Below are 27,333 nucleotides of genomic sequence, written 5' to 3' on the forward strand. Positions count from 1 at the left end.
TAACCTTTAGCCATAGAGTGTCCTCTTGTGTCACAACCGCCAAAGTGCTTTAACTGCGTCTGTGCAGGTGTATTATGTGTGTGCGTGCGTGTGTGTGCATACAGTGTGCGGCCGTGACTTTGAAAGGCAACGGTGAACTTGTAAGATGTGTACTGTTAGCTAAAGTCCTCTGTTGAATAAGAAAGACTACATAAAAAAAAAAAAAAAAAAAGCCGCTACAAGGTAACAAATTTAACGACTTAAGAATGTCATCTGGTGCTAAGATTAAGTGTCCTTTTATATGTGTCTGAGTACTGAGTTCAGGGTTATCCTAAAAAGCACAATGTCCCTCATTAAGCATAGTTGATTTCTCTAGTGACTCGTTCATTTAGTCTTTAGTGCACCGCGCAGTCCTTCTCAAAGTGGGGTCCAGGGACCCTCAGGGTTCCTCGACGGGGGTTCCAAATGTACCTTAACCCATTTAGACCCGAGGCCGACGCTATGCGAAATGTCTTCTAAAATCCTAACAGTTTCCGGAAAATGTTTCTATATCAGTGGTGCTCAAACTTTTTTTCATGTCAAGGACCACCCAAAAATTATATGTATTTGGCCGCCGACCCCCATAGCAAAAATATTTAATTCCAGGGACCCCCCAGAAGCATAGATTTGAGTTACAAATGTTGTTTAAAATATATATAGCCTATTCAAAGATTTGCACAAATGTTCAATATCTTTCAAAAATAGCAGATCTACAAGCTCATAGCGCGGCACGCGCTATGAGCTTGTAGATCTGCTATTTTTGAATAGCCAAAGCGTAAAATAATGATTATTTTTTTTAGCTCAGATCTAAAAATGACACAGATGCCTTCCCGGTCTTAAAGGGCTAATAGATCTATAATTCTGAGAGTGTGCAAATGGTACCAAAAAAGGTCCCCTTATGGGTATCCTTGGAATCATTTCTTTTTTTTTAGAACCACTGATTTAGTGGCATAAAATCACAAACGGGTAGAGGCTAATTCAATATTATGTTTGCGAGCTTCACCGAAAGATAACAAAGATTGTGCATGAAAAGACATACAAAAAAAGCCAAATTGAGATGTAACGCATCATCAGTCATGCCACCATCTCTTTTCTGTCAAGAAGACTTGTCTCATTAAAATTACATGCGGCGTATTGAGCTACAGTATACCAATTAGAACAGCTTCTCCATAAAAGAATAGATAAAAGAAAAAGTCCTGGTGCTTACTCCTAACAATCTGCATGTAATGACTGGCTATGGGCTAAAGAGAAAAAAAGTCTCACACTTTATTTTCAAATTAATATGCTGCATTTGACACTATAAAACATTTGAGGAGCTATTTGGCTAATCATTTTTATTCATTAAATATTTCAGTTCATTTTAAAAGAAGACATGCTGCTACATGTTGGAGCTCCCTGCACTTATATTATGTTTTATTCAAGATGAAACATATGTTTTACTTAAGTAAAAGTAGAAATACTGCGATGGAGAAATACTCTGTCACAAGTAAAAGTCCGGAATTCTAAATTTGCTTGAGTAAAAGTACAAAAGTATTGGTATCAAAATGTACTTAAAGTACCAAAAGTAGAAAGTACTCATTATGCAGAATGTCCCATTTCACAAGTTTTGAAATGTATACAAATATTTTGAAAATAGCAGATCTACAAGCTCACAATGCATTGTGAGCTTGTAGATCGGCTATTTTCAAATGGCCAAAATGTATAATATACATTTTGGCCATTTGAAAATAGCCGATATATAGATATAGGGCTGAAGTGGTTAATGTGTGTTTTGTAATAATAATCAAAATCTACAAAGTAACTAGTAACTATAAAGTTTTCAAAGTGGAGTAAAAGTATAATATTTGCCTCGTAGATGTAGTGGAGTAGAAGTAAAAGTACTGAAAATTAGAAATACTCCAGTAAAGTAAAAGCACCTCAAAATTGTACTTAAGTACAGTACTTGAGTAGACTGAGTACTTAGTTACTTTACACCACTTCTGCTAGTAATCGGTATAGCGGCCCTGAAAGAATCCCATCGGGTCGATCCCCAGTGCTTACTCCTGACAATCAGCATGTAATGACTGACTATGAGCTCAATTGGATTTTCTACCTTTTGCAGCCTTCCAGGAAATGCACAGCTCAGGTCTTCAGCTCAGGGAACATTGTAAATCTAATTTAGCCATAATCCTGCTACGCTACCATTGAAACCGCTACGTCGTTGGCTCATGGCTCAGAAGAAGTAGTAGTGGTGGAAAGTACATTTACTCAAGTATTGCAATTAAAGTACAATTCTGCTGTACTTTTGCTTTGTGTTTCAATACTTTTACACTTCTACTCCACCACATACTGTTTACTTTTTAGGTTTAAATTAGTATTACAAAACATACATTAAAGCAGCACTACATAACTTTTTAACAATAATACAGCATGTTATGGCAATATTTTGAATACAGGCCTTTTGCCTGTGACAGAGCATATTTGTATTGTAGTATTTCTACTTTTACTTAGGTGAATTACAGTATCTGAGTACTTCTGCCACCACAGCTCAGAAGACCTGGAGACCGCCAGGTTCCCTCGTGCTGCAAACGTCGGCGGTGTTAGTTTGTTTATCTTTCTTAAAGAACAAACTCTCTCCTTCTTTCCTAAAGAACAAACTCTCTCATAGGGAGCAGGTAGATGCGAGTGGCTCAACCATGGCTATCAGCACTGCAGTCGGGGCGTGTTAGAGAGATAGCAGCACACTGCGTCACGCTGAGCGTGATTCAGGAGTCATGAGAATGTTTTATCTCTTGTGTATATCGTTGTTGTCGGGCGGAAAACTTGTATGTCCAAAAAACTGTTACTTTTCGGGGGGGGGGGGGGGGGGGGGGACGTGTTCCAATGCAGTGGTTCTCAAACGGTTTCATGTCAAGGAAGAACCCCCCCAAAATGATACTGTATGTGTTTGGAATTGTATAAAAATGTTAACTGACTGTTGATTTTGTCATTTTTATTAGGAAGGAAACCCGGACTGGATTCGTGGATCCGGATCCAGATCTTTAAATAGTCAAATCAACGGTAAGTCAACATTTTTATAATAAAAACAAACAGTACTGGGTTTTGTGATGTTCTATATTGTCTGAATCAACTTTGTTTGTGTCCGCTTACGTGCTAAAAGAGTGACTTTGAGAGCTGTTTTACCGTACAATGTACAAAGTCAATGAGGAGCATATTTTAAATTTTATCCATTTCTAGTCAATGGAGAAATTATTTTTGATTTACCTTTGGAGTTACATCATGGCAAGGTAACTACATAACCCAAACCTCTACCTGAGTGGTCTTGCCCTTTAAACCACTTTCACTGTCAAAATGTTTCAAAAAGAGCAAAAAATAGCAGATCTACTGTTGCAAGTTGTCAGCTCTTTGTGTGTGTGTGTGTGTGTGTGTGTGTGTGTGTGTGTGTGTGTGTGTGTGTGTTCGTGCGTGCGTGCGCGTGCGTGTGTGCTCATTTTGAATGATATAATTTGCCAAATAAAACATAGAAAAGTTGACAGATGTAGATACGGGGTTTTGTAGCCCGACGTCAGCGATATCAATCTGTGTGCACAGTGAGCGGTGGAGCGCGCTGCGTTCTTTTTCTAGTTGCTGCTGTTGCAACACAGCCTGCTGTGTGAAGTGGTATTGTTGGTGTTTTCTTAAAGGTTAGTGTTGTGTTGTCGGGGATAGACGTGTGTGTGTGGATGGATGAGGAGGAGAACACAGTCCCCAGACTGTAAGTTCACACAGGGCTCTGTGGTAGAGCAGCAGGATTGACGATAATATACCTTATGAATTCTATTGACAGCAGAAGTCCCACACTCAATAACCTTTCTGTAGCGTCACTGTGGCATGGAAACCTTGTATGTCCAAAACTGTAACTTTTTAGGAAATGAGGTGGGGGGGGGGTGATAGTGAAATGCAACCCACTCTGGGCAAGATCCGGAAAAGACGTGCTGTGATTGGCCATTAGTCACTTTGAGTGGCAGTTGGGGCAAACACTCACCTCAAAACATGATTTACGATTCTGTCCCCATCGGTATATAACTCGAACGGCACTGAGTAGGCTGAAGCGAACTTCGCAACGTTCAGCGCGGCAACTCGCTCGTTTTAGCTCGCTTGGCGGTGCCTCGTGGCTCATGTTCACTTGAGACTGCGCGCCTCCGTCGCTGTCCAAAACTATACTTTATTGGCCAAAAAAAATTTGTCTGCGGTTGTCCGAAAAAGAGTGCCGATAGTGGGATTCGATCACGAAAGGTTTGGTTGGCAGACCAATGCTTAGCGAGGCACGCCACCAGACCAATTAGAGAATTAGGGTTTGGGGCTGTATTAGATTGTGACAACACCCCCACCGTATATATATATATACAACACCCCCCACTCATATTAATACTTTTGCTTGGTTCAATATTTATAAAAACCCACAGTCAGACTTAATCACTGTAACTTTCACTTAACCTTTTTTTTCAAAAATATTTGCGTCACGATGCAACGTCTTGTGAGCTTGTACATCGCCAATTTTCCCTTTTTTTTGTGCGACATTTCTTGGACGACAAAGTAGTCATTAGCATTAATTTATGAAAAAAAAACATAAAACCCTGAAATATGGAGATGCAAGGTTTCTCCCCGACCACAGCAGCGATAGGCTTTTGTGCAACAAAAAAAAAACAGGAGGTAAGCAGGGCTTCAAAGGCTGCCCTGTGTAGAAAAACTCGTACCCGTTTTGCAAAGACAAACTTGTTGTCATCAAGGAATTAGAGGTGCAAAAACTGTCTGGTGCTTTTTTCTGTTGTGCTTTTTTTCCTCGTGAGCCAACGGCACAACAAACTGAAGCTGGATGTTTACTGGGCTGTGGAGGAGAGTGGAAGTAGGAACAACACCATGTTTCCTGTCTGGTGATTTGTAAAAAACCTCCTTGAATTAATTTTGTCCTGGAAAGCTGCCTAGCGCCGCTTTTGCAGGGACTTTTTCACTCTCTGCTCTGTAAACAGTGGAAAGGAGACCCCGTAGATTCTCTGTCCCGCTCTCACTCCTTCCATTCTTTCCATTGTACTGCATGCGTGCACCGCACGCAACTATTGGAAGTGTAAGTAAGTACATTTACTCAAGTACTGCACTTATAAGTACAGTTTTGAGGTACTTGTACTTGAGTATTTCTAGTTCTACTCCACCACATCTCAGAGCCCAATGTGTGCTTTTTAAACTCCACTGCAGTTATTTGACAGCTTCAGTGACTTGTCACTTTGCAGATTTAGGTTATTAACATGCATTAACCCTTTAAGACCTGAAGCCGATTCTACAAAATGTCTTCTAAATCCGAACAGTTTTCTGAAATAACTTATGTTTCTATAGCAGTGGTGCTCAACTTTTTAATCTCAAGGACCCCCAGAATTATATGTATTTGGCCGCGGACCCCCATCTCAAAATATTTTGTTCCAGGGACCCCCAGATTTGAGAAATGTTTGCTTTAAAACAATATATATTTAAAGATTTGCACACATTTTCACGATTTTTCAAAAACAGCAGATCTACAAGCTTGTAGATCTGCTATTTTTGAATAGCCAATGTGTAAAATAATGCTTACTTTACTTTGGTACTGCAAGTATATTTTGATGCAAATACCTTAGTACGTTTACTCAAGTAACATTTTGAATACAGGACTTTTACTTGTAATGCACGGAACACACCAAGAAGGCGTCTGCACATACAGTAACACTTCAATGTACACTAAATTGTGTACATTGATGTGTGCATACGATTGTGTGCGTGTGCACCCTTAGTATGTGAAGTGTCAGGTGTCTGTGTGTGTGTGTGTCATGTGTTTAAAAAGATTAACCCTAGCTTCCCTATTCTGAGCAGGTAATAATAGGCATACATTTGGCAAGAAAAAGGGCAAAATTTGGCAAAAATAGGCGAACATTTGGCGAAAATAGCAGATCAACAAAGTGTATGGTTTAAGAGCTTAAATAGAAGGTGTGTTAGGTATGCTATGTGCGATCGAGTGTGTCGCTGCCACCGTGTATGTGTGTGTGTTCAGGATATGAATGGCATTTGCATAATATTATTTTTATAGTTGTGGATAATCCCCTTTGTTGTGCGATCAAGATAGTAAAATGTGTAGCTGGAGGTGATATTTCTGTTCTTTTAATTATGTTTCAGGTAACATCTGTACTCTACAGAGACCTAGACTAGAACAAGAGGAATAGTAATACAAATAATGATGATAAAAATAATAAAAACATTGCTTGTTGAACACGATATCGGATTACGCAACTTCACACTGACTCACGTCCAATTCTACAGCAGTGGCTCTCTAAGTAGGGTCCGGTTCTCCAAAGGACCCCCCCCCCCCCCCAGGGGTCCTTTGCGGGAGTTCCAGGGGGTCCCCGAGCGGAATTAGTCATAGCATCACAATCAGTTTATTGACACTTTAACCCTCTTTTATACTTCAGCTATTCAAAAATAGCTGATTTGCAAGCTTGCTTTAAATTTCTTTTGGCTATTCAAAAATAGCAGATCTACAAGCTCATAGCGCGGCACCGAGTGCCGCGCTATGAGCTTGTATATCTGCTATTTTTGAAAAATCGTGAACATTTGTGCAAATCTTTGAATGAATATGTTTTTTTAAAGCGAACACCTCCGTTTTGAATATTTTCAAAACGCGAAAATGTTGACATTTCTTTGAAAAATCTTGAAAGAAATGTGATAAAATAATAATAATGGAATAATATGTTATGGATATGTTATTGACATAGCTAAGTAACATAATCAATTCTGGGGGGTCCTTGACATGACAATGTCTTGATAACTGTAACTGTTGTTACAGTGAATAACGTGTCAGAAGAAGAAGGAAAACGCGACCATTGAGACTCTCTTAATGAAACGGTTAAGATGGACGCTCCGTATCGCTTCCTTCAACAGAAAGAGAGAGAGAGAGAAAAAAAAAAAGCTCCTCATCTAAATGGAAAACACATTGTCTTCATTATTTGCAAGTGGTGAATGAAGGCAGTTTCCATGGTTACCGCCATCAGAGGCTGAAGCCGGGGCTGTGAGGCCAGAGTGGAGGAAAAAGAACGGGTGTGTGTGTGGGGGGGGGGGTTGTTTCTCAACGTCTGGCTTGGGGACCACCAGGGTGTCGATGCTTCACGGGTCTGTAACTCTTGAGAGCGTACATGCAAAACGGACCCGTCGCGTTTGGTTCCATTTGTACGCTCTCAGAGTTAAAGGGATAGTTCACCCCCAAAATGACTTTTTTTTCCTATCGATTAGTCACCCCATGGAGACTTGAATTCATGGATATTTTTTTGTTTTTGTCACATTCCTATAAGCCAATAATTTGAAGACTGGCAGCGGTTCCGGTAGGAGACACAAAGAGTCTCCTTTGTGTCTCCTACCGGAAGCTCTGCCTACCGGTCCGCTGGTCATGAAATTATTGGCTTATGAATGCGACAAAAACAAAAACATATTCATGAATTCAAGTATCCATGGTGTGACGACCATCGATAGAAGAAAAGAAAAATGGGTGAACTATCCCTTTAAATAAACACTGAGGATTTTACAGTGTAGATTTGGGGGGGTTTCCTAGAGATTTCTTTTAAATGGTATCAAACGGGGGGTCCGTGGCCCTAATCCATACCAAACTGGGGGGGGGGTTCCTTGAAATTCCAAACAGTCGATAATCTCTGGGCTTAAGAGGAGCAAAGTGGCTCCTTAATGGTGAGATGGTACAAATGGCTCTCTCTCTCTCTCTCTCTCTCTCTCTCTGTCTGTCTGAGAGCTTTATTAGCTCTGGCATTTCCATGTTGTCCAAACACAGTGGCGGGTTGTAAACAAACCATCAGTTTCCTATCAGTATGTTGTGTCCACACACTGTGGCAGCTTTTAATGAAATCAGATGAATCACGCATGGGTAATCTGTACAGTATGTATCGTATCGTTGTGCAGACACTATCGAAGTGAATACAGGGATGCTACTATACTCTGTACGTTGCCGTTTTCCCAAATAGTATGCTATGAGCTTGTAGATCTGCGATTTTAGAAAGATCTTATGCAAATCTTAAGAAGCAAAGATTTGAGTTACAAATGTTGGCTTTGAAAAAACATATTCAAAGATTTGCACAAAATGTTCAAGATTTTTCAAAAATAGCAGACCTACAAGCTCTTAGCGCGGCACAGAGCTTGTAGATCGGCTATTTTTGAATGGCCAAAGACATTTTAAAAATGACACAGATGCGTTCCCGGTCTGAATGGCTTAAAGCCTGGCGTCCATATAATTTTATCATTATAGACGAAAAGTTATTTTTTTACACTTTTCCCACGATTGTTCAAAGATTCATCAAAATCGACAAAAAAAAACTGTCAACATGTGTTGTGAGCTTGTAGATCTCAAGAGGCAGGTTTTGGTCATTTCAAACAGGATTTCATGACATCCTACTATAATTCTAGTAACCTCTGTGCGTTTGTAGTGGTGGTGTTTGTAGTGGTGGTGAAGACACCCGGTTCTCCTCACTGGCTGGACCAATTGCTCTGATTTTGCACACAGCCATTGACCATTACCATCTGAACTTAACTGTGAAGCCCGTTTTTCGATTTCATCAAATCTCAGCTTCTTATTAGCGTTTTTGTGTCTAACACTGTCGCCATGGTTACGGGGCTGCCCAGCTATGGGACGAACTGCCTCCCGGGTTGCCAGATCATGTGCGCATATCCCCCCACGGATGCGCTGCGCCGACCGGGTATGGTCTAGTTGTTTTAATTGATGCAAGAACAATGGCTTCTATTTCAGTGCTCTAACTTTCCAGGAAGAAGAAAGAAAGGCTTTAATTTCTCTTATTAGCTTATAGGAATCCCCCATGGATGATGTCATTGGCAGGCATGGTTTCTGAACTGTCCACACAGGGCTCACACCAATCAGACGGCAGAGTGAGTCGACATAAAAACGGGTGCCATCACAATAATGATCAAATAGCGAGAAGGACCAATTATACGAAGATAAAGGTTTTGGATGAAAATGGGTGAAGTGCCCCTTTAAGTGGCTGTAAGAGCGGGGGGGGGGCAGAAAACTTGGACGCGCGCACCAATCAAAATGCAGATTGTCTCTCCACACACAGCATGGCGTCCCACCCTAGAGGATTCCTAGCTGCATACTAAGCAGGGGGAAGCTATCCGTTTTGACCGCCGTTTATGCTTTTTCGAGAGAGAGCGAGAGAGAAAAGAGGGGGGAGGGGGAGGGGGGGGGGGGGGTCGCTGGTGCTTAATTCATTTCCATGTCTAAATATAGGTTAAATTACCTTTAAAAAATCCCACACAGAATTGCCTCATTGCAGGTAAAATGACTCACTTTGGGGCTGCTGATAAGCATTAACCCATTAAGACCGGGAACGTATCTGTGTGTCATTTTTAGATTTCTTTGGCTATTCAAAAATAGCAGATCTACAAGCTCATAGCGCGGCACTCGGTGCTGCGCTATGAGCTTGTAGATCTGCTATTTTTTGAATTGTGAAAATGTGTGCAAATCTTTATATATTTTTTAATCGAACATTTGTAACTCAAATCTTTGCTTCTGGGGGGGTCAAATTTTTCAAAAAATAGCAGATCTACAAGCTCATAGCGCGGCACTCGGTGCCGCGCTATGAGCTTGTATATCTGCTATCTTTGAATAGCCCAAATAAATCTTAAAATGACACGCATGCGTTCCCCGGTCTTAATGGGTTAAATGCGACGCTCCGGGGCGAACCAGGGGGGACGGGGGGGGGACGGGGGGGACGACAAGGTGCCTTTTTTCCGCGAGAGGGGAATAAGACATTTCTAATAATAACGGGGGGGGGGGGGGGGGAGAGTCGGTGGCGGTGGTCGTGTGGGGACCTCCAATACTCTGTGATTCATGTCAGATAGTAATTGGTTTAGCTGATACAATGCCTTGGTGTTTGGACAGTGATGGAGGGGAGCTAAACAAATTACCAGAAGGGTTGACCTTCTGGTTGCAATGGCCGCTGACCCCAGCCCTCGTGGGTACTGCCTGCCTGCCTGCCTGCCTGCCGTACGCACAAAACACACACACACACACACACACACACACACACACACACACACACACACACACACACGCACACACGCACACACACTCTCAGAGGCGTGGCGCAATTTTTGATTTTTTGGTATCATTATAGGCAAAAATGTAAATACATGTATTATATAATTATGCTTAAAGGAGCACCCATTTTCCCACCTTATCGTCATATAATTGGTCCTCAGTCATGCTCATTTTAAAGGGATAGTTCACCCGCAAAATGACTTTTAATAAAAACATAAAAAATATCCATGAATTCAAGTCTCCATGGGGTGACTAATGGATAGAAAAAAATAGTCATTTTGGGGGTGAACTATTCCTTTACAATTCACGTTTACTCACTGAGTGTCTCATTGGCGGGCCATGGAGAGTTCAGAAACCTGCTTAGTTACCAATCAGCTATTTTCACTATTTAACTTATCTTTTAATAATAATAAAAAGGAACTCTTTTTTTGACATACAAGGTTTCCACATTGACAGCGACGATTTGTATGTTTGCGTTTGAGGCGTTACGCCAACGTTCCTATCCGGAGTGACGTGCGCGATGTGCAACAGCATAATATAAACATGCAAATTCCTAGATTACTGACATTACTACAAAGTCCACACAATACAGTGTTTCGGTTAACTCTTTAACCACTTTCAATGGTACAATTAACTACTTTCAACCTGGAGTATGTTGGACATAGAGGTCAATAGAGGTGGAAAATAGCAGCGGAAAATAGCAGATCTACAAGCTCACGGGTTGTGAGCTTGTAGACGGCGCTATGAGCTTGAAGATCTGCTATTTTTGAAAAATCGTGAAAATGTGTGCAAATCTTTGAATATATATTCTACAAATGTCTTCTAAATCCTGTGTTGCTATGTTGCTGTATCGGTGATGCTCCAACTTTTCCATGTCAAGGACCCCCAAAATGATATGTACAGTATTTGGCCACAGACTCAAAATATGTTGTTCCAGGGACCCCCAGAAGCACAGATCGGAGTTAAACATTTTCGCTTTAAAACATAGTATATATATACAAAGATTTGCACAATTTTTACAAGATTTTTCTAAAATAGCAGATCTACAAGCTTGTATATCTGCTGTTTTGAAGAGCCAAAGAAAGATGACACAGATGCGTTCCCCGGTCTTATAAAGGGTTAACATACTGTAGCAGATATGTGTTGCGTAAGGGAGTGGTAACAGTTGGGATGTCCAGACATTACATGATTGAATATGAATCATTTCTGCTTGTTTTTCTTTTGTTAAAGCGTAGATCCTCTGCTGCCAGCAGTGAGGACAGATCAAAGAGTTGCACACTTGCAGTGGACAGCAGTGTGTTTTCTTGGGGCGGGGGTGGGGGGCGGGGGGGGGAGGAAAGGGCTGTCTCTCCTTCATGAAACAGACTGGTCCTCCTTTGAACATGAAGCTGTTGCTGTTGGCAAGGTGGACCTTTTTTTGGGGGGAAATTAAAACTTGATCCTTCTTTCCTGAATTTTTGTTTCTCTGCAAAGGACAACCCGTCAAATGTGCAAGGTTTATGTTTATTAGAGCCAGACTGATACATATTGGTCTTTTTTTGGCCATGTCATTATCGATGACATTTTGCAGTTTCAAGTTTTCAAAGCAATTGGCATCTACAAGCTTACAACGCACACCGTGTTGCAATGCTGTGTGAGCTTGTAGATTATTATTGGTTATTTTTTAGATATTTTGAATACAGATTACCTATTGCGTTGTGTGCGCATATATTGATGCCAATACCTAGTTGAGTATATTGATGCCAGTACTTTTACTTTCACATTTTTCTCATGTTTTAATACAAAGCCTTGCACTTGTAACAGAGTATTTCTACCTTGTGGCATTGCTACTTTTACTTAAACCTTTAAGACTTTGGCTATTCTTTGGCTATTAAAAAATAGCAAATCTACAAGCTCATAGCGCGGCACCGAGTGCCGCGCTATGAGCTTGTAGATCTGCTATTTTAGAGAAATCGTGAACATTGTGCAAATCTGTGAATGTGTATATTTTTAAAGCGAACATTTGTAACTCAAATCTGTGCTTCTGGGGGGGTTCCTGGAACAACATATTTTGAGATGAGGGTCCGCGGCCCAAATACATAGCATTTTGGGTGGTCCTTGACATGGAAAGGTTTGAGAACCACTGATATTATAGCAACATAGTTTTTTTCAAAAAAGAATCTGAGTACTTCTTCCACCTGCCACTGATAGAGAGACTGCGATTCATAGTGGTGCTATGTCTAAATATGCTATGTCTAAAATAGCAGATATACAAGCTCATAGCGCGGCACCGAGTGCCGCGCTATGAGCTTGTATATCTGCTGTTTTAGAGGTGCGATTCATATGAAACTGATCAAAACCACCCGCATCACTCCAGGGCCCAGCGTGACGTTTGCACACCATCCATGTTTCTCTCCATCGAGAGACATAGAGGGACTTCAATTTGAATTTAAATCCTAAGGAATCATCTGCAGTCATCTGGACGGGTCCAGGCAACCGAGCGCTGTCTCAAAACAGATGGCATTCAATATTATAACACAATTTGTATGTTAAAGAGGTGGCCCGGGTTGTTTGGCTGCAAGCGCCACGTACTGGCGAGTGAGTGTGTGTGCGCGCACGGGCAATGTTTGTGTACATGTGTGATGTGTCACTGACAGGGCAGCCTCTGTGCATACACACACACACACACACACACACACACACCCCCCAGTGGTGGGAAAAGTACTCGAGTAAAAGTATCAATACTGCAATGTCTGTTACAAGTAAAAGGCCTGTGTTCAAAATGTTACTTGAGTAAAAGTACAAAAGTATATTGGCATCAAAATATACTTAAAGTACCGAAAGTAAAAGTACTAACGTGTTTGAAAATAGCAGATCTACAAGCTCAGAGCTTGTAGATCGGCTATTGTCAAATAGCCTACGTATAAAATAGGGCTGAAGTGGTTAATGTATGTTTTATAATAATAATCATGTATATTTGCCTCAGAGATTATTATTAGTATTGAAAATTGGAAATCTCCAGTAAAGTGAAAGTACCTCAAAATTGTACTTAAGTGCAGCACTTGAGTAAATGTACTTTGTTGTTACTTTACACCCCACACACACACACACACACACACACGCACACGCACACCCAGCCTCTCTGGCCATTGTGTTGTGAAGGGAGGCAGCTTGCTTTCAATCCATTATTGACTAATCTCATTAGCCGAGGATCCTAACGCTGAATGAGCCAGAGAAACTGACTTCTCTCTGTCTCTGTACACACACACACACACACACACACACACACACACACACACACACACACACACACACACACACACACACACACACACACACGTTTGTATTACTATACTTGTGAGGACATCAACACTTTACGACAGCCATGTTATGAATGCCATTTAAAAAATAATAATCGTTGCCATTTTTTAACCGTAAGCCTAAAGCCGAAAAACAGCAGATCTATAAGCCCACAACGCGTCGCGCTGCGACGCGTTGTGAGCTTATAGATAGGCTGTTTTTTCGGTGCATGACACTGGGAGCGCAACTAAGTATAAATCATGTTTAACTCTAATTCCAATCCCTAAACCTAACCTCTAAATGTCTAATCCTGACCTGAATGTTTTTCTAATTGTAAACGTATCTCTAAAAAATGTTTTTTTTTTAACTAAACTCTACTATACTTGGTCCTCGCAAGTATAGTAATACAAACACACACACACACACACACACACACACACACACACACGCACACGCGCACACAGGCTCGCTCAGATATTGAAGCCTTCTGCCAGGGAGAGGGGGGAGTCACTTGTAATTATAGACAGCAGTTTTGAAAGAAAAAGTTATTTTTTATTGCCCTTAATTAATCATTTTAATTAAGTGACTGCCTATCTCCGCTTTCTACCGGATCAGCTAATTATATGTTCAGCACTTTGCAGTCGGATCTCGGTGTATGTCCCGCGTACGCACGCACGTCGCGCGCACGCACGCACACACACACACACACACACACACACACACACACACACACACACACAAATATGCATGCACACAGTGGTGTAAAGTAACTAAGTACATGTACTCAAGTACTGTACTTGAGTACAATTTTGAGGTACTTTTACTTTACTGGAGTATTTCCAATTTTCTATACGTTTACTTCTACTCCACTACATCTCAGAGACAAATATTGAACTTTTACTCCACTACATTTGAAAACTTTGCAGATATAAATATATGACATTATAAAACATACATTAACCACATTAGCCCTATTTTATACCTAGGCTATTTGAAAATAGCAGATCTACAAGCTCACAACGCGTCGCATCGTGAGCTTGTAGATCTGCTATTTTCAAACATTTTAGTACTTTTACTTTTGGTACTTTAACACTTCACCTGACAGAGTTATTTCAGATTTTTTGCTGTTGTCTGCCAGAGATTTTTCATTGAAATTAAAAAAGTACTCAGGAGCCGAGATACAGAATTTTTAAGTTTTGAGTTAACAAGGAAGTGGATGGGAGTCTAAATCTTCGAAAAATCATATCTCCTTGGTCTTTCGGTCAAACTGAAAAAATTGTTTTTTTCAAATTTTTAAATTTTTCAATAGAACGCATTTATGCGAAATTGGCGGCCAAGTGCGCTATTTAATAGATCGCATTTATGCGTGATTGGCAGGAATTGAGTTAAGTACATTTTGATACCAATACTTTTGTATCTCTCCACTAACAATGTACATCCTGCAGCCACCGAAGACTAGATGCGTGTTCAGGTTCAGTGATTTTCAACCTTTTAATTACAATAGCGTTGGCTACTCAAAAACAGCAGATATACTGTACCAGCTCATAGCGCGTCACTTCGTGTCACGCTATGAGCTTGTAGATCTGCTATTTCTGAAAAATCGTGAAAATTTGTGCAAATCTTTGAATATAATATATATATATATATGTTATATATATGTTAAGTGAACATTTTTCACTCAAATCTTTGCTTCTGGAGGTCCCTGGACCATTTATTTTTTTAGATGTGGGGTCCGCGGCCAAATACATATCAAAAAGTTTGAGCACCACCGATATGGTAACAGAAATCAGACATCTTTTAGAATCGGCCTCAGGTCTTATAATGGGTTAAATGGCACTCCGAAAAAAATCGTCATCATAAATGGTCAACGCCCTCACAAGTATAGTAAACACACGCACACGCGTGAGTGAGTGTGTGTGGCTATATAGCCAGGTGACTGGGGCCATACGTGTGTGTGTGTGTGTGTGTGTGTGTGTGTGTGTGTGTGTGTGTGTGTGTGTGTGTGTGTGTGTGTGTGTGTGTGTGTGTGTGTGTGTGTGTGTGTGTGTGTGTGTGTGTGTGCAGTGCTCTGCAGTCTCACACAGAGAGCAGAGAGCAGCAGACCACTGCAGAGAGAGAGAGAAAAAGAGAGAGAGAGAGAGAGAGAGAGAGAGAGAGAGAGAGAGAGAGAGAGAGAGAGAGAGAGAGAGAGAGAGAGAGAGAGAGAGAGAGAGAGAGAGAGAGAGAGAGAGAGAGAGAGAGAGAGAGAGAGAGAGAGAGAGAGAGAGAGAGAGAGAGAGAGAGAGAGAGAGAGAGAGAGAGAGAGATTCATGACCCAGCCAGCCTGTAATTGCTGATGCTTCAGCACTTTGCAGAGGGGCTGAAACAGGACGACATGGAATTTCTCAGCTTTTCCGCTTCTCACAGCACTCACTTCCCCTTTTTTTTCTTTTTCTCCTTTTCTGATGAAGTGCGTGCTCTTGTGTGTGTGTGTGTGTGTGTGCGTGTGTGTGTGTGTGTGTGTGTGAGAGTGTGTGTGTGTGTGTAATATACCGGCGCTTCCAACCTGTGGGGCCGGGGCCCACCGGTGGACTGTTAGGATATTGCAAGTGGGCGGCCCCCAAATACTTGGCAGCATAAAGTCATGGTATTATTTCTATTAAATCTGTGGCACTTTAGATTTTTGCGTTTGACACAAAGTGACACGCTGTGAGCTTGTATATCTGCAATTTTTGAATAGTCAAGCGCAAAAAAATCTAAATCTAAAGAGCTTGTACATCTGCTATTTTTCATTTTTGTACATTTTTGAAAAATCTTGTGAAAGTGAAACCAGAACTACTGGTTTAGAAGGCATTTGTAGAATTGGTCTTCAGAATTGGTTCTTCAAAAATGTATATTCATTGTGATCTCTCTCTCTCTCTCTCTCTCTCTCTCTCTCTCTCTCTCTCTCTCTCTCTTAACCCATTAAGACCTGAGGCAGCGTCTAAAAAAATTCTAAACCCTAACAATTTAAAAAAAAAAAAAAAAAAAAAAAACGATTTTTCAAAAATAGCAGATATACAAGCTCATAGCGCGGCACTCGGTGCCGCGCTATGAGCTTGTATATCTGCTATTTTTGAATAGCCCAAAGAAATCTAAAGTGACCAGGTCTTAAAGGGGTAAAATGTAACTGCATTGTTAACGTTCACCTGTCCATCTACCATCACCTCTCTGAGGGGCGCTGTGGCCCTTAGTGTGAGTGCCAACGGAGTCGTATAGCACGGCTACGGCTACAGTACAGTCTACCAATTTAAACCATAAGAATTGAGAGAGGGTGACCAGAAGGGAACATACTGGGTGCTAATTTCAAAGGCCTTGTAAAAGTGTTTTTAACGAGGCAAAACCTGGAGGTGTGCATATTAACCGCACACGCCCTAGCGTCGCTATTTTTGGGCATGATGCATGGATTAAAGTTCTCAGTCACCACAGCTGATTTCAGGCATTATTTACAAGATGAAAGAGTATTAGAATGGATCAAACTAGCAATGGAATAGCATGTTCGTGTAAATGCTTGTAAATGGTTGTTCAGAAGCATCGTCCATGAAACCCTAATGGTCTTGGATATTTCATAAAAGCTATTTTCTTTAACTGGTTGGCTGTTTTGTCCCATTAAAACTGGGAAAGCTCCTCGCTTTTTACCCCACTACAATTATTTGACAGCTTTAGTTACAGTACTAGTTACTTTGTAGATTATGATTATTATTACAAAACACACATTAACCACTTCAGTCCTTTATATATTTTGGCCATTTGAAAATAGACGATCTACTTGTACTCTACAAAAGATTTTGAACTTGTGAAATGGGACATTCTGCACAATACCCTTGGTACTTGAAGTATATTTTGATGTCAATACTTTTGCACTTACATTTTGAATACTGGAATTTTACCTGCAACAGAGTATTTATTTTGCAGTATTGATACTTTCACGTTAAGTAAAACGTGTGAGTACTTCACTGCTCGACAGCCACCTCTGACCACTGCAGATGTACTACAGTAGCTATATATTGCATTAACATACTCTACCTTACAGAAAGGTCAAAAAATAATGTCTTATTCACAAAAATAAGTTTCCAGATTGCATCTTTAACTGATGTGTTTCCTTCATGTATATTGGTTTAAGTGCTTTCTTCTGTCACAAGCAAAATGCTAAGCTAACTGTATCTCACTGCAGGTGTGGAGTAAATAGTGTTTTATTAGTTGCCAAGCTTCCAGTCCTGCAAGGACACAAGTGTGTGTGTGTGTGTGTGTGTGTGTGTGTGTGTGTGTGTGTGTGTGTGTGTGTGTGTGTGTGTGTGTGTGTGTGTGTGTGTCTTGTGTGTGTGCGTGTGCATGTGCGCGTATACATAGAGATATGTGCATTTGACAGAGATTATGTTTAGTGCGTTTTTTCTGTGTGCAATAAAGGGACAGCTCTTGTTGCTGCGCCCAACAGCTTCGAGTCTTCAATTGCGTAACACCTGCAAAGCCGACTGCTCTGTGCTGTCCTTAGCGATGCAATATTCATAAGATGCTATTTTTAGCATCGCTGTGTGATTATATAAAACAAGATGTACAGTCCTGCGAACATGTGATGTGTGACCTGCTTTGAATGCATGCATTTGGCGCTTATATACAGCACACTATTAAGGAATGTAGTGTATGTGGGGGATATATAGGGGGGGGGGATGAATGAGCAGAGCATAAAATATTCAGGATGCCCGTGGTGCGAAAAACACAAACACGCAATAATAATACTACTGTGTGTACTATTTGATGGAGGAGGACCTCACTATGTCTATTTCCCCTTGTCCTGGAGGAGATGCGTCCCTTCCCCTGGCGCGTTGGCATTCTTTACAGCCGCGTGTGAGACCCTTCAGTTACACGGGGACAGTCAAAACACGCCGTGTCCCCCCAAGATCCCTAGCGAAATCTCAAAGTGGGGGACCCTCAAGGGGTCCCTTGAGGGGGTTCAGTCCGTCAGGTGGTCCTTATAGCAAAATTTGTTATAGCATCGCAATCAGTTTTGACCACTTTAAACCTATTTTGTACTTGGGATATTCAAAAATAGCCGATCTACAGTACAAGCTCACAGCGCGTTGTGATGTGACACGTTTGTGAGCTTGTGAGCTTGTAAATCATTTATATATATATATATATATATATATATATATAAATATATATATATATATATATAAATATATATATATATATGTATATATATATATATATATAAATATATATATATATATATATATATATATATATATATATATAAATATATATATATATATATGTATATATATATATATATATAAATATATATATATATATATATATATATATATATTTATTTATTTATTATCTTCTCCTCTGGTGGTCCCTGGCACATCTTCTCAGATTGGGGGGGGGGGGGGGGGGGTCCACAGCCTAATACATATCGTCTCTGTCGGGTGGAAACCTCATATGTCCAAAACAGTTAGTTTTCAGGATTCAAATAAAAAAAAGATAAAAAAAAAAGGGGCACATCGCGCTGCGTTTCGAGCTTGTAGATCTGCTATTTTTGACGCTTTTTGTGTGACGCTGTAGTACGATCAAGTAGGGCGTTAATTTACGGAAACAACGTTTTAAATATGGAGATAGGAGGTTTCTTCCTGACAGCAACGACTATATCAAGTCGGGGGTCCTTCACATAGAAGATATTTGAGAACCACCGAATCAGGGCAATGGAGCTCGGCGTGGAGTGGACCCCTGAGCGAGGGGCCGGCGGTGGGTGTGTGTGTGTGTGTGTGTGTGTGTGTGGGAGTGGGTGGTGCCTGTCTGCTGCATGGGATTCATCACATGCCTGTGTGTCCCCCCTCGCCCCCCCCCCCCCCCCCTCCCATGATCCTCCGCCCACCCAGCCGTGTCTCCACAAGGAAAGATTTGTGACACAGATTTACGGCGGCCCTACGCCGCCTAACCTTTAAATCAGTCCCTCTCCCACACGCCGGCCGCTACACTCCCTCCCTACCCCCCTCCACCCCCCCATCTCCCCTAACTCAGTTAGTTCTCAAACTTTTTGCACCAAGGACCCCCGAATTGATATGTAAAAGGACACATAGGCCATTTGAAAATAGCCGATCTACAAAGCTTGTAGATCGGCTATTTTCAAACATTTTAGCACTTTTACTTTTGGTACTTTAAGTATATTTTGAAGCCAATACTTTTGTACTTTTACTCAAGTAACATTTTGAACACATGCCTTTTACTGAAAAGGTTTTGTGCCAGGGACACCCCGCCCCCCAGAAGAGAAGATTTGTGTTAAAATACATTTATTATTGTAACAGCCAACGTTTAAATGGATAAAGTGGTAAAATAACAGTGGTGGAAAGAAAAATGTTACAAGTACCATTTTGAGGGACTTTTACTTTACTCGTTCCACCTCCCTCCATCCTCCCCCTTTCCTCACCCACTCTCTACCTGTCATGATGGTCACTGTAGAGTACTACCCTAGAGCAGGGGTCTTCAACAGGGGGTCCGGGACCCCTAGGGGGTCCTCAGAGTTACTACAGGGGGTCCCCCAAATCTTTGTGTGATATGTTTTTTTTTTACATTAACCACTTGAACCCTAGTATCCCTTTTCTGAGGAGAACTTTAGCCAAAAATAGCAGATCTACAAGCTCACAACGCCTCGCGCTGCGAGGCGTTGTGAGCTTGTAGATCGGCTATTTTTGGCATAGAGTTATAGGTGTGTACAGGGAAAAAAGAGCAGCAAAATTTTATCTGAAACACAATTTTTAACAACACAGAGGGGGTCCCTGCTTCATCTCTCTCTCAGCTAGGGGGTCCTTGGCCTGAAAACGTTGAAGACCCCTGCCCTAGAGTGTCTGATATCTGGCATAGAGGGGCGGGTTTAACAATCCCCGGAGAGAGAGAATGCGTGGGATCCCATTGGTTCACCGATCTGTCCGTCACTCCCGGCCCGCTCCTCATAACATTTGGAGCGACGCCCACTGCACTCTGGTTGGTTGAGGATGACTTCCACTTCCTGTGCCCGGAACATCGACTCGCTGGTCCAGGCTTTTATTTTTTAGCAAAACTAAAAAATAAAAGCCTGGAGATCGAGGCTACTGTGGAGTGGTGGAAAATAACTAATTACGTTTACTCAAGTACTGGGCTGTACTTCAGTGTTGGCATTTTTCGATACTTTTCCATTACATCACAAAAGGCAAATGTTGCACTTTTTCACTCTCTCTCACTACAATTATTTGAGAACTGTATGTTGCAACGTATCTTTGTTGATTTAGATTATTATTACAATTAAGCCCTATTTTATACTTGTCTATTCGAAAACAGCCAAGCTACAAGCTCACAACGCGGTGCATCGTGGCGTGTTTGTGAGCTCCTAGATTGGCTATTTTCGAAAACATACTCTTACTCGAGTGCAATTTTGAAAACAGGGCTTTTACTTGTTACAGAGCATTTCTATGTTGTGGTATTGCTACTAATTACTTAAAAAGTAATAAAATAAAGTACTTCTTCCACCACTTGTTAGCAGGGCTCCAAGCTATACGGTCAAAAAGCCCTCCTTTCCTTTCCCTGCATGTGCGGATCAAGCCGCCCGCCTGTCTGCTAATGCGTTGTCACTGACCAATTAGGAGAGCCAGATCAAACAGGGGCCGCCCGTCTGCCCCCGCTCTAGTCCTACCCCCCCCCCCCCCACCCCACCCTCTCTCTCTCTCTCTCTCTCTCTGTGTGTCTCTCTCTCTCTCTCTCTCTAAGCACTCTGCTCTTTTTAATTGAGCACATTTGTGGAATGAGAGGGCTGTCCCAGGAGAGAGCAATGGCTGCAGATACTAGCAGGCTGTTAACACAGGATCAGAACCCCTCTCACCGAGCTTATCAAACTATCTGCTGCCCTATACTGTGCACGAGGCGGCCACAAATATGTCTTTATGAGGGCACTGGAAGATGCTGTGCTAGTGGTGGAAAGGAACTAATTTCAGGACATTTACTCAAGTACTGTACAATTTTGAGGTACATTTGCTTTACTCGAGTATTAGCCTCGATCTCCAGGCTTTTAATTTTCCTTCGCGTTTTGCTCAAAAAGAAAGCCTGGACCAAGCTGTTGACATTCCTGGCATAGGAAGTGGGAGTCAACCTTTCATTTCCCCCAACCAACCAGAATGCAGTGGGCGTCGCTCCAAATGTTGTGACGTCAGGGCTCTGTGCTGCACATTGGGGGAGGAGGAGGGGCGCGGGGCGGGCGCACAGATTGGTGAACCAATAGGAGCCCACGGGTGTTTTTTTCCGGAGATTTTGAATCCGCCCCTCTAGACCAGATATCGGACGCGCTGGGGCAGGCTACTCGAGTATTTAATTGACATTTTTCCCAATGCTATATACTTCTTTTTTTTTTAAATTAAAGGTGTAGTGAAATGAAAAATATGTTTTTCACACTTTTAGAGCATATCCGTGGTCATCATATGGGCATACCTAACAATAGATGCAAAAAAAAAGAAAAAAACAAAACATTTTTGTGTAATTTTATATCTAAAGTCCCTAAAAAGCCAATCTTAATTACTTCCTGTAAACGAAAACGTGCTGCGTGATGACATAACGCAGCCTTCATGAATATAAATAAATCTTGATTACATGCACCTGTTTGATTCCCATAGCTGCACGTTCTTCAAACAAAGCTGATTTTAATTACAGAGATACTCCGTTTTGAATCTCATTGAAGATGAGTGTATTACTCATTTTAAACTTCATCTGCACACTAAAATATGTATCTGAAAACATTATAGGTTAGAAATAAGCCAGGTAGTAGCAAACGTGCTTCACTGGCCGTCTCTCTCTCACTTGTAAACAAACACTAGCCGTGTTGCGCACGGCTGAAGTGACCGAAAATGACCGAAAATGTCACTGCAGTGCGTCTTTAAGTAGTTATGATCAATAAGTATAGTCCAATTCAAGTATATTTTGATGCTGATACTTTTGTATTGATTTTGAAGGCAGGACTTTTACTTGAAACAGAGTATTTTTATGTTGTGGTATTGCTATTTTTACTTAAGTAAAAACAACAACAGGTCTCCCACAAGTGTTTAAGGGCCACCAGTAATATGGTTCTATGTCTCTGCACAGACACAGGCCCAGGGAAACTATAAAGACAATTTAGGTCTTTAAAAGGTATGGGGAAACAAAACCAAAAAATGCTGGAAAATGAAATAGCACGCTGCAAATTGCTCTCCCCGAGAGAAAGCGTATACAGCAGTAAACTATGAGCGGTAAGGCTGGACTATAAGTCATAATAAGGTGTACATAGCAACAGCAGGAGAAACATCTGCCGTTTTTTTGGAGAAGTATGAAAATTGAAAGTGGAAAAGAAAGAGTACAAATGGAACCAAATGGACCCTTGTGCAGGCCTGTAACTCCGACCCTTTACAGGGGGTACATTTGGTTCCATGTGATGTGTACGCTCTCAGAGTTATGGGGGTCGAACGTTTTTGAGACACACTGTAGACAGCCTGTGTTTATGAGCTATGTGCATGTCTTTACTGCCCCCCCCCCTCCCACTCCCTCCCTCATGTTGGTGCTGTCCATCTCTCTGGACAGGTTGAGCTCATGCACTATTTAAAAGTACTCTCTCTCTCTCTCTCTCTCTCTCTCTCTCTCTCTCTCTCTCTCTCTCTCTCTCTCTCTCCTCCCATTCACTCAGCGGCAGGGCAAAGTCACAAAAGGTCAAAGGTCACTCCCACAATTGAGAAAAAGGAGGTCTGGTACTGCCCCCCCCCCCCCCCCCCCACACACACACACACACACACACACACACACACACACACACACACACACACACACACACACACACACACACACACACACACACACACACACACACACACACACACACACACACACACACACATTACAATAACATCAAACATGCCCACAACCCCCAACACATTTCTCCCCTACTCTCACAACACACACACACACACACACACACACACACACACACACACACACACACACACACACACACACACACACACACACACACACACACACACACACACTCATGTTCTCCTCTCTCCCTTCAGCCTTCTTTGAATTCCTTGCCATGTGTCTTTAAAGCTCTGGTATTCATACTTCGTCGCACGACGGTGTCTCGCGCCTGAAAATAGCAGACCTTCACAAGCCCACATCCTGCATGGCGGATGTGGGCTTGTAGGTCTGCTATTAGGTCTTTTAGGTCTGCTGTTTGGTCTGCTTGTAGGTCTGCTATTAGGTCTTTTAGGTCTGCTGTTTGGTCTGCTTGTAGGTCTGCTATTAGGTCATTTAGGTCTGCTGTTTGGTCTGCTTGTAGGTCTGCTATTAGGTCTTTTAGGTCTGCTGTTTGGTCTGCTTGTAGGTCTGCTATTTGTAGGCGTGCGACACCGTGGTGCAACTGGAGCATAAATCAGTCTTTGAGCTGTGCTGTCAGAAGTGGTGGAAAAAGTACTCTGATGTTTTACTTTGGTAAAAGTATCAATACTGCAATGTAGAAGTCTGGAATTCAAAAATTTAAAGTGTAAAAGTACAAAAGTATTGGTATCAAAATGTACTTAAAGTACCAAAAGTAAAAGTACTAAAACGTTTGAAAAGAGCCGATCTACAAGCTCACAACGCGTCGCGATGCGACGCGTTGTGAGCTTGTAGATCTGCTGTTTTCAAATAGCCTAGGCATAAAATAGGGATACAGTGGTTAATGTATGTTTTATAATGTAATCATTTATATCTGCAAAGTAACTTGTACCTAAAGTTTTCAAATACTTGTAGTGGAGTAAAAGTACAATATTTGCCCCCGAGATGTAGTGGAGTAGAAGCAAAAGTAATTGGAAATACTCAAGTAAAGTAAAAATACCTAAAAATTGTACTTAAGTACAGTACTTGAGTAGATGTACTTAGTTACTTTCCACCACTGCGCTGTCAGTCCTTCCTCCCAGCACTATCAGTCTCTCTCTCTCTTTCTCTCTCTCTCCCCCAGACCTCATAATAATGGCTGCTCCTGGGCAGTGCAGTGCGGCTGCCTGCCTGCGCCTCCCCCCCCATCCTCCTCCTCCTCCCGCTATTTCAAAAGTTTTTTAGCTTTGGCCCCGGATTAAGCGCGGTATGTGGAAAATGAACAGCCACTCACAGGAGAGACACATGAGCTGAATGCATAATAAACCACAGAGAGAGAGAGAGAGGGGGAGAGAGAGAGAGAGAGAGAGGGAGAGAGAGGGAGAGGGAGGGAGAGGGAGAGAGAGAGAGAGAGAGGGAGAGAGAGGGGCACAGAAAGAAGAATGCCCGCGCCGCTTGCAAGTCGTGTGAGGTTGAGTGTCGATATCCACACACCAACAATATCGTTCAATGAAAGGGGCACAAAAAAGGCAAATAAACCACTTTCTTAGCCCATATCCCCCCCCCCCCTTGTATGTTCACGTTCCACATATAAAAAAAACACTGTTTTAAGGCTGCAGCGTTCGTAGGGCTTTGAGGAAGTGACAGCCTTTCTTTTCTTTTTTTTTTTCCTTCTGTGAGATATTAGCCCCAGCTGCATTGGGCGCGCGAGCATGTGTCCATCAGCCTCTCTCTCTCCGCATGCCCCTCCCTCCATGACTTTTACTCAAGTACATTTTGAAAAATACCGGTCTTTTATTTTGTAACAAGAGTATATCTACATTGTGGTTTTTGGTACTCTTACTTAAGTTGTACAACAACACATGAGTGCTTCTTCCACCACTGCTTTTATAGTGTCCGGTGGGAAGGGCAGGGACGCGCGTGTGTGTGTGTGTGTGTGTGTGTGTGTGTGTGTGTGTGTGTGTGTGTGTGCGTGTGCGTGTGCGTGTGTGCGCGTGTGTGTGCATGTGTGCAGTGGTGGAAAATGTACTTGAGTAAAAGTACAACAGTATTGGCATCAAATTACCAAAAGTACCGAAGTAAAAGTACAAAATGTTTGAAAATAGCAGATCTACAAGCTCACAACGCGTCGCGATGCGACGCGTTGTGAGCTTGTAGATCTGCTATTTTCAAATAGCCTAGGTATAAAATAGTGTGCGTTTGTGCGTGCTTATGGAGCGCCATATGACAGCTCATAATCCTCGCACATATTATGATACATGTATAGTTTTTATGCTACACGGATTGTTTTTACGATACTGTCATTTGATTTTATGTCACCGTGCCATGCCATATGATCCAGAGCCAGATAGCAGATGTGTGGATATCACTGCATATGCTCAGTAAAGTCCTGTATATAAATGTATATGTCACCACACATAGCAGTGACAGTAACACTAACCGCTGTCATGTCGTCTTTAACACGCGTTCGCGTAGTGGTGACTAATGGTGGACTCGTCAAGTGCTTTAGTAGTACTGTAAGCCTGAGCCACTCCAAAGGGGAGGGGCCTAACTACAAAGGGGAGGGGCCTAACTACAAAGAGGAGGGGCCCAGCTCCAAATAAGGAAGATGAGCTTTCAAATGGACCACTACATGTCCCTTTGGTTCCATTTGAACCCTCTCTGTGTAGATTGGGATCCAATAATGAGATAAAATATGTCTATGCTGTATCAAATGGGGGTCTGTGGCGTAATGCAAATTGAAATTAAAAAGGTTGAGAATCACTGTGGGTGTGTGTGTGTGTGTGTGTGTGTGTGTGTGTGTGTGTGTGTGTGTGTGTGTGTGTGTGTGGGTGTGGCGGGGGGGGGGGTGTTGGGTTCATTGAGGCTCTTGGAAAGCGACCGTGCAGTCATGTGGCTCATCTGGGCTTCTCTGATGCCTCCAGCGCTCCAGGGAATTGACCCCCCACCCGCCTGCCCACCCCCCCCTGCACACGCACACACACACACACACACACACACACACACACACACATGCACTCCCATGCTATTAGCGTACGGGGGGGAGGAAATGAAAAGAGTTGCTGTGTGGTAGAAGGAAGAACTGAGGGATGTAAAGAGATAGAGAGAGAGCGATAGAGAGAGAGAGAGGGATGATTTGATTGGCTGAGTCTCGTAAAATACTCGCTAAACACACACCTGGACCGTATGCAGTGGTGTAAAGTAACTAAGTACATTTACTCAAGTACTGTACCATTTACTCAGCCCTATATACATTTCAGCCATTTGAAAATAGCCGATCTACAAGCTCACAACGCGTCGCGATGCGACACATTGTGAGCTTGTAGATCTGCTATTTTCAAAATATTTTAATACATTTGAAAACTTGAAATAGGATATTCTGCCTAATGAGTACCTTTACTTTTGGTACTTTAAGTACATTTTGATACCAATACTTTTGTACTTTTACTCAACTACCTTTTGAATTCTGGACTTTTACTTGTAATGGAGTATTTCCTCATTTCAGTTTTGATACTTTTACTTAAGTAAAAAATGTGAGTACTTTTTCCACCACGGACTGTATGTATCAGTATTCACCGTACCGTTCCATTAAAGCATTCTCACTCCCAAGACGGCAAACTGGTGACGGCTTGGGACGGAACTGCCCAAATGGCAAACGTTTGTCGTCTTGGGGGTACAGTATACCCACGACGGCAGCATGTTGACTATAGGTTCCATAGATCAGTGGTTCTCAACATGTGGGTCGACCCCCAGGGGGTTCCCCACATGATTTTGACGGGGAACCCAAAATCATGACCTGTGGAACCGAGTCAAACTAAATGTAACGCCTCAACATCTACAATATCTACAAAGTGCTTGTCAGCGTGGAGGGTCCCCAGTTCAAATATGATAATTTAGGGGGGGGGGGTAATATGCGTATATGCATGACAACAAATACATTACTTCATAATAAGGCACATATTGCGTACCTTTCATTACCAATTCCAACCAATTCCATCGAAACTTCCTTGTTTGTGCAAGAACACAACCAAGGAACTCTCCGCTTCATGTAACAGCGCCCCCTAGCTGTTCTAAAATAACCTTTT

The 27,333-nt window shown here is 42.0% G+C and overlaps 1 protein-coding gene across 2 annotated transcripts in view; it reads left to right on the top strand.

Moving 5' to 3' along the window:
• The window catches only part of LOC311060996 (zinc finger MIZ domain-containing protein 1-like), a 227,418-nt gene that overhangs the window by 114,031 nt on the left and 86,054 nt on the right, over positions 1–27,333 (top strand). For both annotated transcript variants that reach the window (XM_084079451.1, XM_084079452.1), the window contains exon 3: positions 2,997–3,057. The gene's annotated coding sequence lies outside the window, so the exon portion shown is untranslated. The remainder of the gene's footprint in view (positions 1–2,996; positions 3,058–27,333) is intronic.

This window comes from Gymnoscopelus microlampas (genome assembly GCF_963454915.1).
Source record: "Gymnoscopelus microlampas genome assembly, chromosome: 14".
NCBI lineage: Eukaryota > Metazoa > Chordata > Actinopteri > Myctophiformes > Myctophidae > Gymnoscopelus > Gymnoscopelus microlampas.